Source organism: Anomaloglossus baeobatrachus, chromosome 1, assembly GCF_048569485.1.
Source record: "Anomaloglossus baeobatrachus isolate aAnoBae1 chromosome 1, aAnoBae1.hap1, whole genome shotgun sequence".
NCBI lineage: Eukaryota > Metazoa > Chordata > Amphibia > Anura > Aromobatidae > Anomaloglossus > Anomaloglossus baeobatrachus.
In genome coordinates, this window is record NC_134353.1 from 953,863,761 (window position 1) to 953,878,788 (window position 15,028).

Below are 15,028 nucleotides of genomic sequence, written 5' to 3' on the forward strand. Positions count from 1 at the left end.
CAGGGCAGCAGTAGTCACAGTCCTGCACTCTCAGGGTCACTCTGTGGTCCCGTATTTAGACGATCTACTTGTCAAGGCACTCTCTTAGGAAACATGCCAACACTGCCCGAACGTTGCGCTGGAGACTCTCTAGAGTTTTGGGTGGATCATCAACTTTTTAAAGTCAGATCCGACCCCGACCCTATCGATAACATATCTAGGCATAGAGTTTCTTACTCTCTCAGCGATAGTGAAGCTGCCGCTAGACAAACAGCATTCACTACGGGCTGCAAGCTCTTCTTTAAGAACCAGTCGCACACATTGAGACGCCTCATGCACTTCCTACGTAAGATGGTAGCAATGGAGGCAGTTCCTTTCGCGCAGTTTTACTGCGTCCACTACAATGGGACATTCTCCGCCAATGGGACGAGGAGTCGACGTCCCTCAACAGAGTCGTCGTTCTTTCTCAGGCGGCCAAGGAATCTCTACGGTGGTGGCTTCTTCTCACCTCTTGGTCAAAAAGAAGGTCCTTCCTATCCCCGTCCTGGGCGATAGTTACGACAGACGCGAGTCTATCAGGGTGGGGAGCAGTTTTTCTCCACTACAGCGCTCAGGGTACGTGGACTCAGCAAGAGTCCACTCTTCAGATCAATGTTCTTGAACACAGAGCAGTGTATCTTGCCCTACAATCCTTCCAACAGCGGCTGGAAAGCAAGCATATCCGACTTCAGTCGGACAGCTCCACAGCGGTGGCATACATCAACCACCAAGGAAGAACGCGCAACCGGCAAGCCTTCCAGGAAGTCCGGCAGGTTCTGATGTGGGTGGAAGACACGGCATCCACCATATCCACAATTCACATCCCAAGTGTGGAAACTAGGAAGCTGACTTCCTAAGTCGCTGAGGTGTGGCCGACAGAGTATGGTCTCCTCACCCGGACGGGTTTCAGGAGATCTGGCGCCGCTGACAGAGGCCGGACGTCGATCTAATGGCGTCACGGCACAACAACAATGTGCCAGCTTCATGGCACGGTTTCACAATCATCGAGCTCTGGCGGCAAACGCCTTAGTTCAGCATTGGTCGCAGTTCCAGCTACCTTAGGTGCCACCTCTGGCATTGTTGCCCAGAGTACTGCGCTAGATCAACACCGACTGCGGCCGAGCCATCCTCGTCGCTACAAATTGGCCGAGGATGTTGTGGTACTCGGTTCTGTGGTGCCTCACGGTAGGCTAACCGGGGGCACTACCAGACCAATCAGACTGGCTGTCTCAAGGGCCATTCTTCCATTTGAATTCTACGGCCCTCAACCGGATGGTGTGGCATTGAGTCCTGAAACCTAGTGTCGTCAGGATTACCTCAGGACGTGGTTGCCACCATGAGACAGGCTAGCATACCAACGTCCGCCAAGATTGACCACAGGACGTGGAAGATGTTCTTATCTCGGTGCTCGGCGCAGGGTGTTTCTCCCTGGCCGGTTGCATCGTCTATGTTTCCTTCCTTCCTGCAATCTAGGTAGGAAAATGGGTTGTCGCTCAGTTCCCTTTAGGGACAAGTCTCAGCGCTATCTGTATTTTTTCAGAAACGACGACTTCCTCAGGTACGCACGTTCCTACGGGGAGTTTGTCTTCTCAGCACTCCGTACAAGCGGCCGTTAGAGCCCTGAGATCTGAACAAGGTTCTAATTGCTCTCCAGATGCCGCCTTTCGAGCCTTTGAAGGATGTCTCCCTTCCCGTTTTTCACGGGAAGTGGCCTTCTAGTAACGGTCTCGTCTCTTAGGAGAGTTTCCGAGCTAGCAACGCTCTCATACAAACTCCCTTCCTGGTCCTTCACCAGGACAGGGTAGTTCTGCGTCCGGTTCCGGAATTTCTCCCTAAGGTGGTATCCCATTTTCATATCAATCAGGATATCACCTCACCTTCTTTGTGTCCTCGTCCAGTCCATCAATTTCAGAAAGATTTGCATCTGTTGGTTCTGGTGAGAGCACTCAGGTTCTACTTCCCGCATGGCGCTCCTGCGCCACCCGGATGCACTCTTTGTCCTTGTCGCTGGTCGGCGTAAACAGTCGCAAGCTTCCAGATCCACCCTTGCTCGGGGGCTCGAGGAACCAATTCTTGAAACCTACAGTTCTACTGGGCTTCTGGTTCTCTCAAGGCCGAAGGCCCATTCTACCAGAGCCGTGGGTGCATCCTGGGCATTACGGCACCAGGCTACGGCTCAGCAGGTGTGTCAGGCACCCACCTGGTCGAGTCTACTTACTTTTACCAAGCATTATCAGATGCATACCTACGCTTCGGCAGACGCCAGCCTAGGTAGATAAGTCATTCAGGCGGCGGTTGGCCACCTGTAGGAGAGGGCCGTTTGACGGCCCTATCATGAGGTATTCTTTTACCCACCCAGGGATTGCTTTTGGACATCCCAATTGTCTGGGTCTCCCAATGGAGCGACAAAGAAGAAGGGAATTTTGTTTACTTACCGTAAATTCCTTTTCTTCTAGCTCCAATTGGGAGACCCAGCACCCGCCCTGTTTTCTCGGGGTTTTTCTGTTTTTTCGGGTACACATGTTGTTCATGTGGTATGGTTCAGTTCTCCGATGTTTCCTCGGATTGAATTGGTCTTTAAACCAGTTATTGGCTTTCCTCCTTCTTGCTTTGGCACTAAAACTGGTGAGCCAGTGATCCCACTGGGGGTGTATAGGCTGAAGGGGAGGGGCCTTACACTTTTAAGTGTAATACTTTGTGTGGCCTCCAGAGGCAATAGCTATACACCCAATTGTCTGGGTCTCCCAATTGGAGCTAGAAGAAAAGGAATTTACGGTAAGTAAACAAAATTCCCTTCTTTAATGAGTTATTAAAATGACTCAAGGTCCAACAAAGATCATCACCTAGTGTTCACTAGTACCACAAGAAAATATATATTAGCACCCTGGGAAAAACAAAATGCAGTTTACAGGAGATAGGGGACTTCAGTCAAACAACTAGTACCCCTCTCTTCCTTCTCATAGGTCTTCAACCTATACACTCACTCGCAAATTGATGTCATATGTATAATACGATCAAAAATTGCACACAGATAAAGTGCCATTGTTCATTGAACCACACAAAGTGCCATTGTGCAAATTGTGTAAACAGGACTGAGTACAACCAGGGAATAAATAGGGTGGCAAACCTTTTTACTGCCGGGGACCATTTGGAATTTTCTACCAACCTTCGGGGGCCGCACCAAATTATCAACTTGAAAACAACCAGGCTATATTTGGTCAAACAATTAATTAACTACCCTCTAATGTGGTGGCTGGAGCTGCTGTGATGTTCGGTGATATTGATCATTTTGTTTCTCACAACTGCTTTTCCAGGTTTGTCTTGGTCTGGAGAGGCTGGGGGCATACACATCACAGGAGAGGCTGGGGGCATACACATCACAGGAGAAGCTGGGGGCATACACATCACAGGAGAAGCTGGGGCATATACCTCACAGGAGAGGCTGGAAGCTGGGGCATATACATCACAGGAGAAGCTGAGGCATATACATTCCAGAAGAGGCTGAGGCATATACATCACAGGAGACACTGAGGCATATACATCACCGGAGACAATGAGGCATATACATCCCAGGAAAGGCTGCGTCATATACATCACAGGAGAGGCTGGGGCATATACATCACAGGAGGGACTGGGGCGTATATATCACAAGAGGGGCGTATACATCACAGGAGATGCTGAGCATGGACAGCACTGGTGGCGGGCACGGACAGCACTGGTGGCGGGCACAGACAGCACTAGGTGGCAGCACGAACAGCAATAGGCGGCAGCAAGAACAGCACTAGGCGGCACAACGGACAGCACTAGGTGGCACAACAGCCAGCACTAGGTGGCAGCACAGAGAACACTAGGTGGCAGCACAGAGAGCACTAGGTGACAGCACAGAGAGCACCAGTTGGCAGCAGAGAGAGCGCCAGTTGGCAGCACAGAGAGCACTAGGTGGCAGCTCTGAGAGCACTAGGTGGCAGCTCGGAGAGCACTAGGTGGCAGCACAGAGCACTAGGTGGCAGCTCAGAGAGCACTAAGTGGCAGTACGGAGAGCACTAGGTGGCAGCACAGAGATCACTAGTTGTCAGCACGGAGAGCACTAGGTGTCAGCACGGAGAGCACTAGGTGGCAGCACGGACAGAACTAGGTGGCAGCACGGACAGAACTAGGTGGCAGCACAAAAAGAGCACTAGGTGGTAGCACAAAGAGCACTAGGTGGCAGCACAAAGAGCACTAGGTGGCAGCACAAAGAGCACTAGGTGGCAGCATGGACAGAACTAGGTAGTAGCACAAAGAGCACTAGGTGGCAGCACAAAGAGCACTAGGTGGCAGCACGGACAGAACTAGTTGGCAGCATGGACAGAACTAGGTGGCAACACAAAGAGCACTAGGTGGCAGCATGGACAGAACTAGGTGGCAGCATGGACAGACCTAGGTGGCAGCACAAAGAGCACTAGGTGGCAGCACAGAGAGCACTAGGTGGCAGTAAAAAGAGCACTGACAGCACTAGGAGGCAGCACAGAGAGCATTAGGTAACAGCACTAGGAGGCAGCAGGGAGAGCACAATGTGGCAGCACTGACAGCATTAGGAGGATGCACAGATTACACAGCACTGAGGGGTTACACACAGTACTAGGGGGTACACAGTACTGAGGAGGTACACACAGTACTGGGGGTACACAGCACTGAGTGGGTACACACAGTACTAGGGGGTACACAGCACTGAGGGGGTACACAGCACTGAGGAGGTACACAGCACTTGGGGCTACACATAGTACTATGGGGTACACAGCACTGAGGGGGTACACAGCACTGAGGGGGTACACCACTTGGGGCTACACATAGTACTATGGGGTACACAGCACTGAGGGGGTACACACAGTACTAGGGGGTACACAGAACTGAGGGGGTACACACAGTACTAGGAGATACACACAGTACTAGGGGGTACACAGCACTGAGGTGGTACACACAGTACTAGGGGGTACACAGAACTGAGGGGGTACACACAGTACTAGGAGATACACACAGTACTAGGGGGTACACAGCACTGAGGTGGTACACACAGTACTAGGGGGTACACAGCACTGAGGGGGTACACAGCACTTGGGGCTATACACAGTACTATGGGGTACACACAGTACTAGGGGGTACACAGCACTGGATGGGGGACAGCGATGGGTTGCATACTCACAGTTCTTGGGGAGGAGGAGTCACACAGCACAGATACGGGAGGCATGTACAGCAAGGAGACATCTGCTGCACCTCTTCTTCTGTGACAGGAGCACAGCGCGCTGCTTACCCCGCCCACAAGGTAAACCCTGAGTATGCGAGCACAGTGTCGGGTTCAGTCTAGAATGTACAGGCTGTAGTCAGGTCCTGAAAAGGGCTGCAATGAGGATCTGGAAAAAGCCCATACATTCTAGCATCTACCCAGAACGCACTGGGATTTAAAGGGCCGGCGGCCGGCAAAAGCGCGAGTGCCGCTCGAGCACTGGGGTTGCCTGGAATGTTCCCGGGGGCCACAGAAAATGTCATCGTGGGCCGCCGTATGTGACCTGCGGGCCGGAGGTTCCCCACCCCTGGAATAAAGAAGACTTTTTTTTGTTGTAGTAAATGTGCAGCCTAAAGAAAAATCAAAGTGCTGCGGGTCCTCCTGCTTAGCGACCCCATAGGTCTGCGAGGTTGCGCAATGTGCAGAGTTTTGCTGCTCAGGGAAGCAGTGAGACTCCCATTATCTCTGCACATTGTGAGACCGAGGATCCCGCCTCTATATCCCAGAGGAAGGAGGGTGAGCACGTGCAATGCGTGGCGTGTCCTGATTCGCCCACTAACGTCACATGGCTTAATGACGAGGCTGGGGACGTGGTGAATCCTCACTGGCCGGGCTGGGACGTCGTGGACCCTGATTGGGTCAAGTCCGTCATCTCCGCCTCGCGCCCGCCCTTGGGTGGAGCTACACCTCCTTAAAAGCTCCCCCTGCCATCATGGAGGTGCGTGACTGTCCTTTATTGTTGGATGACTGGCAGCGTGCTGCTACGCCACTGTACAGTCATTTGTTGTCTTCTTGTGGGCTTTGCCCTTGCTGATCTGGCAGTACCTGGTCTGCAGGCCATGTTCCTGCCTTGCTGCTCCGGCAGTATCTCGTTTAACAGGCCGTATTCCTGTCCCAGGTGAGCTCCTCGAGTCTCCGTCGGACTCACCTGGTTCTTGAAGCACACGTGCGTGGGCACCTCTGTGCTACCCTCGTGCCATATTCTCGTGACTTCCACTGGCATACGTGCGTGGGCACCTCTGTGCTTCCTCCGTGCAACAGGTACACCAAGCTGTGAGCCCCGTGCCATACAACCCTTACGGGTTAGGGCGGGCTGGTGTACACAGATCGTCTGTGACCTCAACAGACAATCGCTAGCAGCAACCCGCTCACTCTTCACCCACCATAGCAGCGGTTCCCTACACCGCATAGTGGACCTTGACCGGCGGAAGCTGTCCATATACCATCTTAGCACGCTTCCCCGGGTCCCCCTCGTAACATAGTCCTAATGCCGGTTTGGTGACCTGGTGGCTTTTTTCCCCTGCACCTGTCTTTGGTTGGTGGGTCCCCGTGGCTTGGAGTGGCTGCCGGTCCCCTCCTGGTAGTCGCTTAACGGATGTCCGTATGACGGTAGCATGAACCCTGTGGGACAGAGTCTCTGGTCCTGTCCCCGGTTCTGTTGCTACTGTGTCCCGAACTTCAAGGTCAGTGACGTCCTTGATGGTCCCCTCACTGTGCAGATTTTATCAGGTCTGCCTTGAGTGTTTGCCTGACCTAGGATTGTCTACCTCGTTGGTGCTGTGGTTTCGGGAGTACCCCACTGTACTCCACCAGCAACCAACCGCCTGGGCCCTCAGGTCACTGTCACACCCCTGTCAGTGCTTCCACTTGCTCCCTCCGTCGCCAACTCACTCTCTGTCTCCTCTCTGACTGTCCATTGTCTGTCTCCCCACCTGGTCACCTAGTGGATTGGATCGGCTCCACCTCTAAGTGGCCATCCTTAGGTCCAACCCTACTCTGGTACCAGTTTATGGGGAATTTGGGGAAAAACAGGGATTAACTGGAATGTTTTGTTGTTACCGGCATTGGTCTTCTGGGTCCCTGGGGGGTAGGCCTTGCATCTTGGTGGGGATGCAGTACCTTGTAGCTCCCTGATGGCTTCAGGGGCACTACATTCCACCTTGGTTAATTCCAGTACGTCCTCGATCTGCAAAGTGATACAGGTTAACAATTTTATTTTGCATATTAAACATCAACGTTCTTCCCATGCAGGGGAGGTTCTGGCTTTAACATTGTAACTGGAGTACCCCTCTCCCTTCACCCACCACCCAAAGGTCCTAGTCCCAAAACTCTCTAGGAGGGAGGTCACCGTTTTCTCTGGTGATCAGGTCTCGGCCGCCTCTGCCGCAGACCTTTCCTGCACCCATCCTTTCCTTGGTGGCGGTGTCAATTAGGGTCCACTGGTAAGGTTGTACTCTGATGCTACACAACTGGTGCAACTATTTACAGGGTAAAGTTTTTGACTGCTGCTAGTCCTGCAGTCTGGATTTATTTTTATCAATTATGCAAAACCGGTTAATGCAACATTTTTAAACTCTTTTTTTCTCTATTTAAACTGGAACAAACAACAAAAGGAACATTTTGGGTAGCTTAGCAGGTTATAGCTACCAGGGTACTGGAAAGGGGCCAGTGATCAATTGGCCTCCTGGGATCAGCACTCACAGTCTGGGTACACTGGTCCCGTGCACCTCTACTGCCTCCTTGTGGCAGCTGGGGAACTGGTGCAGTAGTAGGAGTGTTGGGGGAGACCTCCAAGGGGTCTCTCTCTCAGGGTCTCAGAGGAGGATTCCAAATCAGAACTGCGCAGATGTATATTAATCAGTAGAAATGACCACACAGAGACATGTCTCTATCCAGGAGAAGCTAGATGCTCTTCTGACCCTTGTATTCAACACATAGCATATATATACAGCTTACTCAATATATCCGCGTTATCTATTAACCAACAATCTAGCCGTGCATAGTTCATTTCTAGTCTGAACAGCCTTAGCAACATTCGTTAGTAAAACATTCAAGTGTGTTTAGACATAGATGAGAGTCTATGAATGGAACAATGTCAGTTACTTATTCTCTTCTATTCATGAATGTCAGTTAGCCATCTTGGGTCGTTGAGTTTTGATGGTAACCATTGTGTCACTTTTGGAGGGGGCTAATGGTGTGTGTAATACTGAAGGGAAGGTTGCCATGGCTATAGCCTCATTTGTCCCCTTATTAGAAATCTTCTTCAGCAAGGCAAAATACAGTAAACAGTAATTATAGCAAAAACCAATACTAGAAGGCTTATAATCCCTACCTGAATTAGTATCCCTTTCAGTGAAGTCATCCAACTAAACCAATCACCCCAAGGATTGGTTACCCCTGAATTTTCTTTCAATTCTTTAGATAAGGAATTTCATTGTTTCAGGGCCTGGGCGATCTTACCGTTTGGGCCAGTTTCGTCAGGGACATAAGTGCAACAGGCTTCCCCTATCATTGCACAAACACCTCCATTTTCTGCTAACAACATATTCCGAGCCATCCGGTTCTGGTTAGCTAGTAGGGTGGTTTGACCCAAATGGATTGATAATCCAGTTAGTGCATCCCTTGAATAATTAACAAACCTTTGCTGATTGTAATACAGGTAATTTATCCATGCAACATTTTTATTAACCGTGGTGATCGGAATTAGAGACTCAAACCCTGCTGCTACTTCGTCTCTTGCTTTATACTCATTTGGGACCCCCCCTTGGGAAAACAATTACGTCTATATGCGGATCCTCCAGCAGATCATTAGTCGACACAGCTCTACGGGCTCTACCCATACCTTGTACACTGATTTTTATCTGTTTAGGGGTAACTTCATGATTTACTGGTGCTATAAGGATGGGCATTAATACTTTCATCAGGGCACACTGACCTTTCCAGGGGAGTTCCAGCCAAGATCTCACTTTCAGGTTCCCACATAACCAATATATATCTGCTACCGAATGGGTGTGGCTATGGGTCAACTGGGTTATATTTGCATCATCCTTTTCAGTGATGTTATGGGAACAGTAACCGGATGGGAATAGCCCATAATTTCTTTGGGCTCATGTATTATTCAAAGTAATGCAGGTATAATTACCGGGGTATATTGTGATTCCTTGTGCTGGTTGGAGCGTTTTGGTTACTATAGGGTACTTGTTTTTCCAATCCTGACATTCTGAACCTTCCTCATCGTTTTTCTGGTATAGGCTAAGGAAACAATTTAACACCTCATCCTTAGTATACAAAGGTACTGAACCAAGGTGAGGCCGGGCAGATGCACATACATAATAATCTGACATATTATTAGCTCTGGCAGTATACTGAGTCCACTGTAGCCATATATTAGTGTCGGTGAAACCTGTTTCTACTATGAAGGACTCTGTGGTGGAAAACTGGACTGCTGTATCCGGTAAGGTGGGTTTCCCCCCCCCCCCCCAAAATTTCGGGATTAGAGGGTTTACAGCTGCCCCCCCGGGCGGGTGGCTGTATCATTAAGTTCTATATGACCCAAATACAAATGACCACTATTTTCAATTACGTATAAGGATACGTATTGGTAATATCGCAGGTTGTAGGGTACTCCAGGTTCAGGATTAAAGAGGAACATCTATTATTATTGTTAGATTGATAACACAAATTGTTTGAGCCATCTTGGGGTTTGTTTTCGTCATTCGGGCCCTCTGACATATCCCTTTACCATTACAAGACTAAAGGGGGCTTTATACATAACGACATCACTAACGAGATGTCGTTGGGGTCACGGAATTCGTGACGCACATCTGGCCTCGTTAGCGACGTTGTTGCGTGTGAAATGTACGAGTGACCGCTAACGATCAAAATTACTTACCTAATCTTTGATCGCTGACACGTCGTTCTAATCCCAAATATCGTTGCTGCTTTTGGACGCAGGTTGTTCGTCGTTCCTAAGGCAGCACACATCGCTACCTGTGCCACCCCAGGAACGACGAACAGCACCGTACCTGCGTCCTCCGGCAACGAGGTGGGCGTGTCTTTCCTGCGGCTGCTCTCCGCCCCTCCGCTTCTATTGGACGCTTGCCGTGTGACGTCGCTGTGACGCCGCAGGCACCGCCCCCTTAAAAAAGAGGCTGTTCGCCAGCCACAGCGACGTCGCAGGGAAGGTAAGTCCGTGTGACGGGACCTAGCGATTTTGTGCGCCACGGGCAGCAATTTGCCCATGATGCAAAAACGACGAGGGCGGGTGCGCTCAGCAGCGACATCGCTAGCGATGTCGCTGCGTGTAAAATGGCCTAAAGCCTCAGGCGGTCTATATCCCCAATCTTCCCCAGTATTACATCCCACATCATTCCATGATCTGCAATTCATATTCCCTTTACGTGTTATGCACAGATAAAAAATAAATTGCGCTCCCCTCTGCGCCCAGGCAGTCCTCGAACAGTCCACCACTGAGCAGTAGTCAAAAAATAAAGTGTTTACAGGTGATGTCATATTGACCTATAGTTCATAGGGTTTACCACTGTTTTTTTTTTTAGCTTCATTCCTTCGGTTAGCAAGACACAACTCATGATGAAAAGAAGGATCTTCATTCTTTAGCTGGAACAAGCTTGCAATGGGAGGCGTGGACCCAGGTATTTCTTCCTTCCAATTTGACAGATGTGGGAGTCACCAGCAATACTTGGTAGGGACCGTCATAAAGTGGCTCTAGGCAATGTCTCTTGATGTGTCTCTTGACCAACACTGAGTCTCCTGGCTTCAAACGGTGGCAAGTGTCATCGCCTGTAGAGTCTGGGAGAGAGGAATAAACTATAGCATGTGTGTTAGTTACTTCTTTAGCAAGAGTAACCACAAACTGCACAATCTTATCATTTGATTCTGACAATTCCTCGGGGCTGAACCCTGCAATCGGGGGAATTGACCCAAACAAAATCTAATAAGGGGACAACCTGTGTCTAGCCAATGTGGTTGTTCTCACATGATACACAGCAACTGGGAGTAGATCCGGCCATCCCTCGGCCGACTCCTGCATCATTTTGTTCAGTTTCCTCTTAAGGGTGCCATTCATTCTTTCCACTTTCGCATTGGATTGAGGATGATACGGGGTATGCAGGGCAACTTGTGATCCAACCATGGTCAATAGTTCTTGATAGACTGTTGCTGCAAAGGCAGGTCCTTGGTCGCTTTCAATTACTTCAGGTACTCCATATCTGCATACCATTTCACTGATTAGTTTCTTTACTGTTGTTCTGGCCGTCATATTGGTCACTGGTAAGGCTTCAAGCCAACTGGAGAAAACATCCACTACCACTAGGCAGTATTCATATCTCCCACACTTAGGCAACTGGATGTAATCAACTTGGATCCTCTGGAACGGGTATAGGGGCTTTGCTAGGTGTTTGGGTGGGACTTCTTCTGTCCTTCCAGTGTTACAAGTTTGACAAACATGGCAGCTCCTATTATAGGCAGCAAGCATGGTAGATATCCCAGGAGCATAGAAGAACTTGCGTATCACTTCTAGGCTCTGGTTTTTCCCTCTGTGGGTGGGACCATATCCCCAGGCAGCTATGGCAGCATACATTCTTCTAGGAAGGCAGGGTAGACTGTTGACCTTCCAGATGTCACCTTCTAGCTTGGCTCCTTCTTTCTTCCATGTCTGCAGTTCTTCTTTTGTGACTAGTCTTTGTTCTGCCTTGAGCCGATCCATTGGTGTTCTACCAACATTTATGCGGTCTCTGGGATCTTCTGGTTCAGCTAAAGATAGGTCTTGTAGAATCCTCTTCTTCTGTGCTCTGGTCGTAACCATGGCCATATAGCATTCAGATTCTTCCACTTTCATTAAGGCCCCCTTCACACTTCCGTGAAAAACACACACGTGTGTTACGGGCCGTTTTTCGGGTCCGTATCCCGTTTTTGTGTCCGTTTTTATGGTCCGTGTGGCATCTGTGTGAATTGCGTATGCTAGCCGTGTTTGTGTGTAGAACGTCCGTGTGTGCGTGTGGAATTAACGTGTATGTGTACGTGGAATGTCCGTGTGGAATGTCCGTGTGTGTGATGCACAATGTCGTTTATAAATGTCGGCTGACAGCCGACAGAGTTGCGCGATGAGAATGAACTCGGGTGAACTTCACCCGACTTCATCCTCATACCGCGGCTCTGTCTGTGTCGAGTACTGATTAGCGGTCACCTGTGAAGGATTCACCGGTGACCGCTAATCCCCCGAGTGACTGAAGTGTCCCCCCCTCTCTCGTACTCACCGATCCCCGATCCCCAGCGCGGCGCTGCACGGCATTCACACTGCTGCGGCGGCTTTTACTATTTTGAAAAAGCCGGCCGCTCATTAAACAATCTCGTATTCCCTGCTTTCCCCGCCCACCGGCGCCTATGATTGGTTGCAGTGAGACACGCCCCCACGCTGAGTGACAGCTGTCTCACTGCACCCAATCACAGCAGCCGGTGGGCGTGTCTATACTGTGCAGTAAAATAAATAAATAAATAAATAAATAAAAAAACGGCGTGCGGTCCCCCCAATTTTAATGCCAGCCAGATAAAGCCATACGGCTGAAGGCTGGTATTCTCAGGATGGGGAGCTCCACGTTATGGGGAGCCCCCCACCCTAACAATATCAGTCAGCAGCCGCCCAGAATTGCCGCATACATTATGCCGAGGAGGAAGGAGCAGGGGGCGGGGAATGTGGTGTCAAACTGGCCGGTGGGGGGGAGGGACGGCATTACAGGTACGTGAGGGGCCGAGGGCAGAGGTAGGGGCGGCCACTCCTGAGTCTGCTCGACCATCCTCTGTTGTGGGGGGGGGCACATAATATCCGCCTTCTGCTGTTAACACTGGGAAAGTAGGAACCTGTTTATAGCCAGGGTGTGAACGGTGTGCCCCACAATTATAACAAATGTCTCTCCAACCTGGTGTGACGTCCCCATCGGAGTCCGCTCCTGCGACTTCTGCTCCGATCGCCAGACGACGCCATGTTCCCACCATGGATAGTGCTGGTGATGGGAGAGGAGTCGGTGCCCGTGGTTCTGCGGAGCACAGTGTCACGTCCCCACCGGAGTCCGCTCCTGCGACTTCTGCTCTGATCGCCAAACGATGCCATGTTCCCACCATGGATAGTGCAGAAGATGGGAGAGAGCGCTCATCCACTAGGCTGGGTTTCCCTGGAACCTGCAGTACCACTGGCTGACTGTAGGTGGCGTGTGTCTCCCGACTGAAGTGGCCAACATTCACCTGCAGCCTATGGGAATACACCACACCCTTCTTATTCCCCCTCCTGTCACATGACCACTGCCAGTAATAGTTCTGTTCTCCTGGCTCATGTGCTGTTTGTATTGTGATTCCTGTGCGCTGACCTTGCTTGTGTTTGACTACCCTCCTGCCTGTCGCTTTTGTACCTTGCTGCCAGTTCCGGATTTGACCCCTGCTTTGTCTCCTTACTACGCCCTTGCCTGCCGATTCTGTTCCTGTTTTGCATCTCCTGGATTTTGACCCTACCTGACGACTACGGACTACAGTCTACCACAGGTAGTGATCTCTGAGGCTCTGTGTAATTCCAAATCCCTGTACAGGAGTTAAAGGGTTGCAGAGTTCTTGGGGTCCTGCTTTGTGGGCGGCTTTTCACTAGATTCCCCTTACAGCCAGTCTGAGTCTGTGGCTCCTATCAGGCATTACACCTGGGTTCCGACAGCCACATCGAAAACATGTCCAACAGGCCGGGTCATATGGGGGCGATTTTTCGACCGGGACTGATGGATATATGGGTGCTGGTATCGGGGTTATTATGGGAGGTGGGACAGGGGGAGGGTTTACCGGTGGGGAGGTATGGAGCAGTGACTCTAACTGGGAGAGAAGGCCAGCTACGGAGGGCGCTACTGGAGATGTGGGAGCTGGGATGGGGCGTATCGATGTGGCAGGTTTCATGGGGTCTTGACCTGTTTGGAGTCCTGCCGTGTCCAATAACAACCTTGAGATTGACTGGGTTAGCGGGGCAGTAGTAGCAACAAAACACCCCACATGTTCATTTGCACTGCTCTCGGATTTAGGCAACATATAATAAAACACAACATCTCCTCCTGCACCTTTTTCTATTTCAACATATCCTTCTGACTGCAACATCTGTAGTACTTTACCAAACACCTGTGCATCTTCCCACAATCCTTTATCTTTCAACTTTCCTCTCTTTCCCTTCAGCGCCGCATTCCATTGTGACGGCTGTAGCCGTCCACTCCTAGGCAAACCTAACACCTTAAAAATCTCTGAGGCATGGCGCACAACTTTCTTTCCCTCTCTGTCTGTCACTAATTTTATAACATTTTGTGAACCTTCCGGCTTCTCAACTTTCTTCTTTCTCCACTTAAACATTGTTGCTGTCTTGGTGACAGTTGGATTACACTAATTCAAGACTATATGGTGCACGCTACAGTCCGGCCGGCACTGGGGCGCTCCACCCTTATGCGGGTGTCACACGATACGATCTATCGTGCGATCGCATGAGCGATCGTACCCGCCCCCGTCGTTTGTGTGTCACGGGCAATTAGTTGCCCGTGGCGCACAAAGTCGTTAAACCCTCGTTACACGCACTTACCTGCTGAGCGACGTCGCTGTGGGCGGCGAACATCCACTTCCTGAAGGGGGTGGGACGTTCGGCGTCACAGCGACGTCACATAGCAGCCGACCAATAGAAGCGGTAGGGCGGAGATGAGCGGGACGTAACATCCCGCCCACCTCCTTCCTTCTGCATAGCCGGCGGGACGCAGGTAAGCTGTGTTCATCGTTCCCGGGGTGTCACACGGAGCGATGTGTGCTACCCCGGGTACGATGAACAACCGGCGTAGAGAAAAAGAAATGACTTTTTGAAAATGAGCGACGTAACAACGAGCAACGAAAAGATGAGTATTTTTGCTCGTTCACCGTTGCTCGTAGCTGTCACACGCTACGATA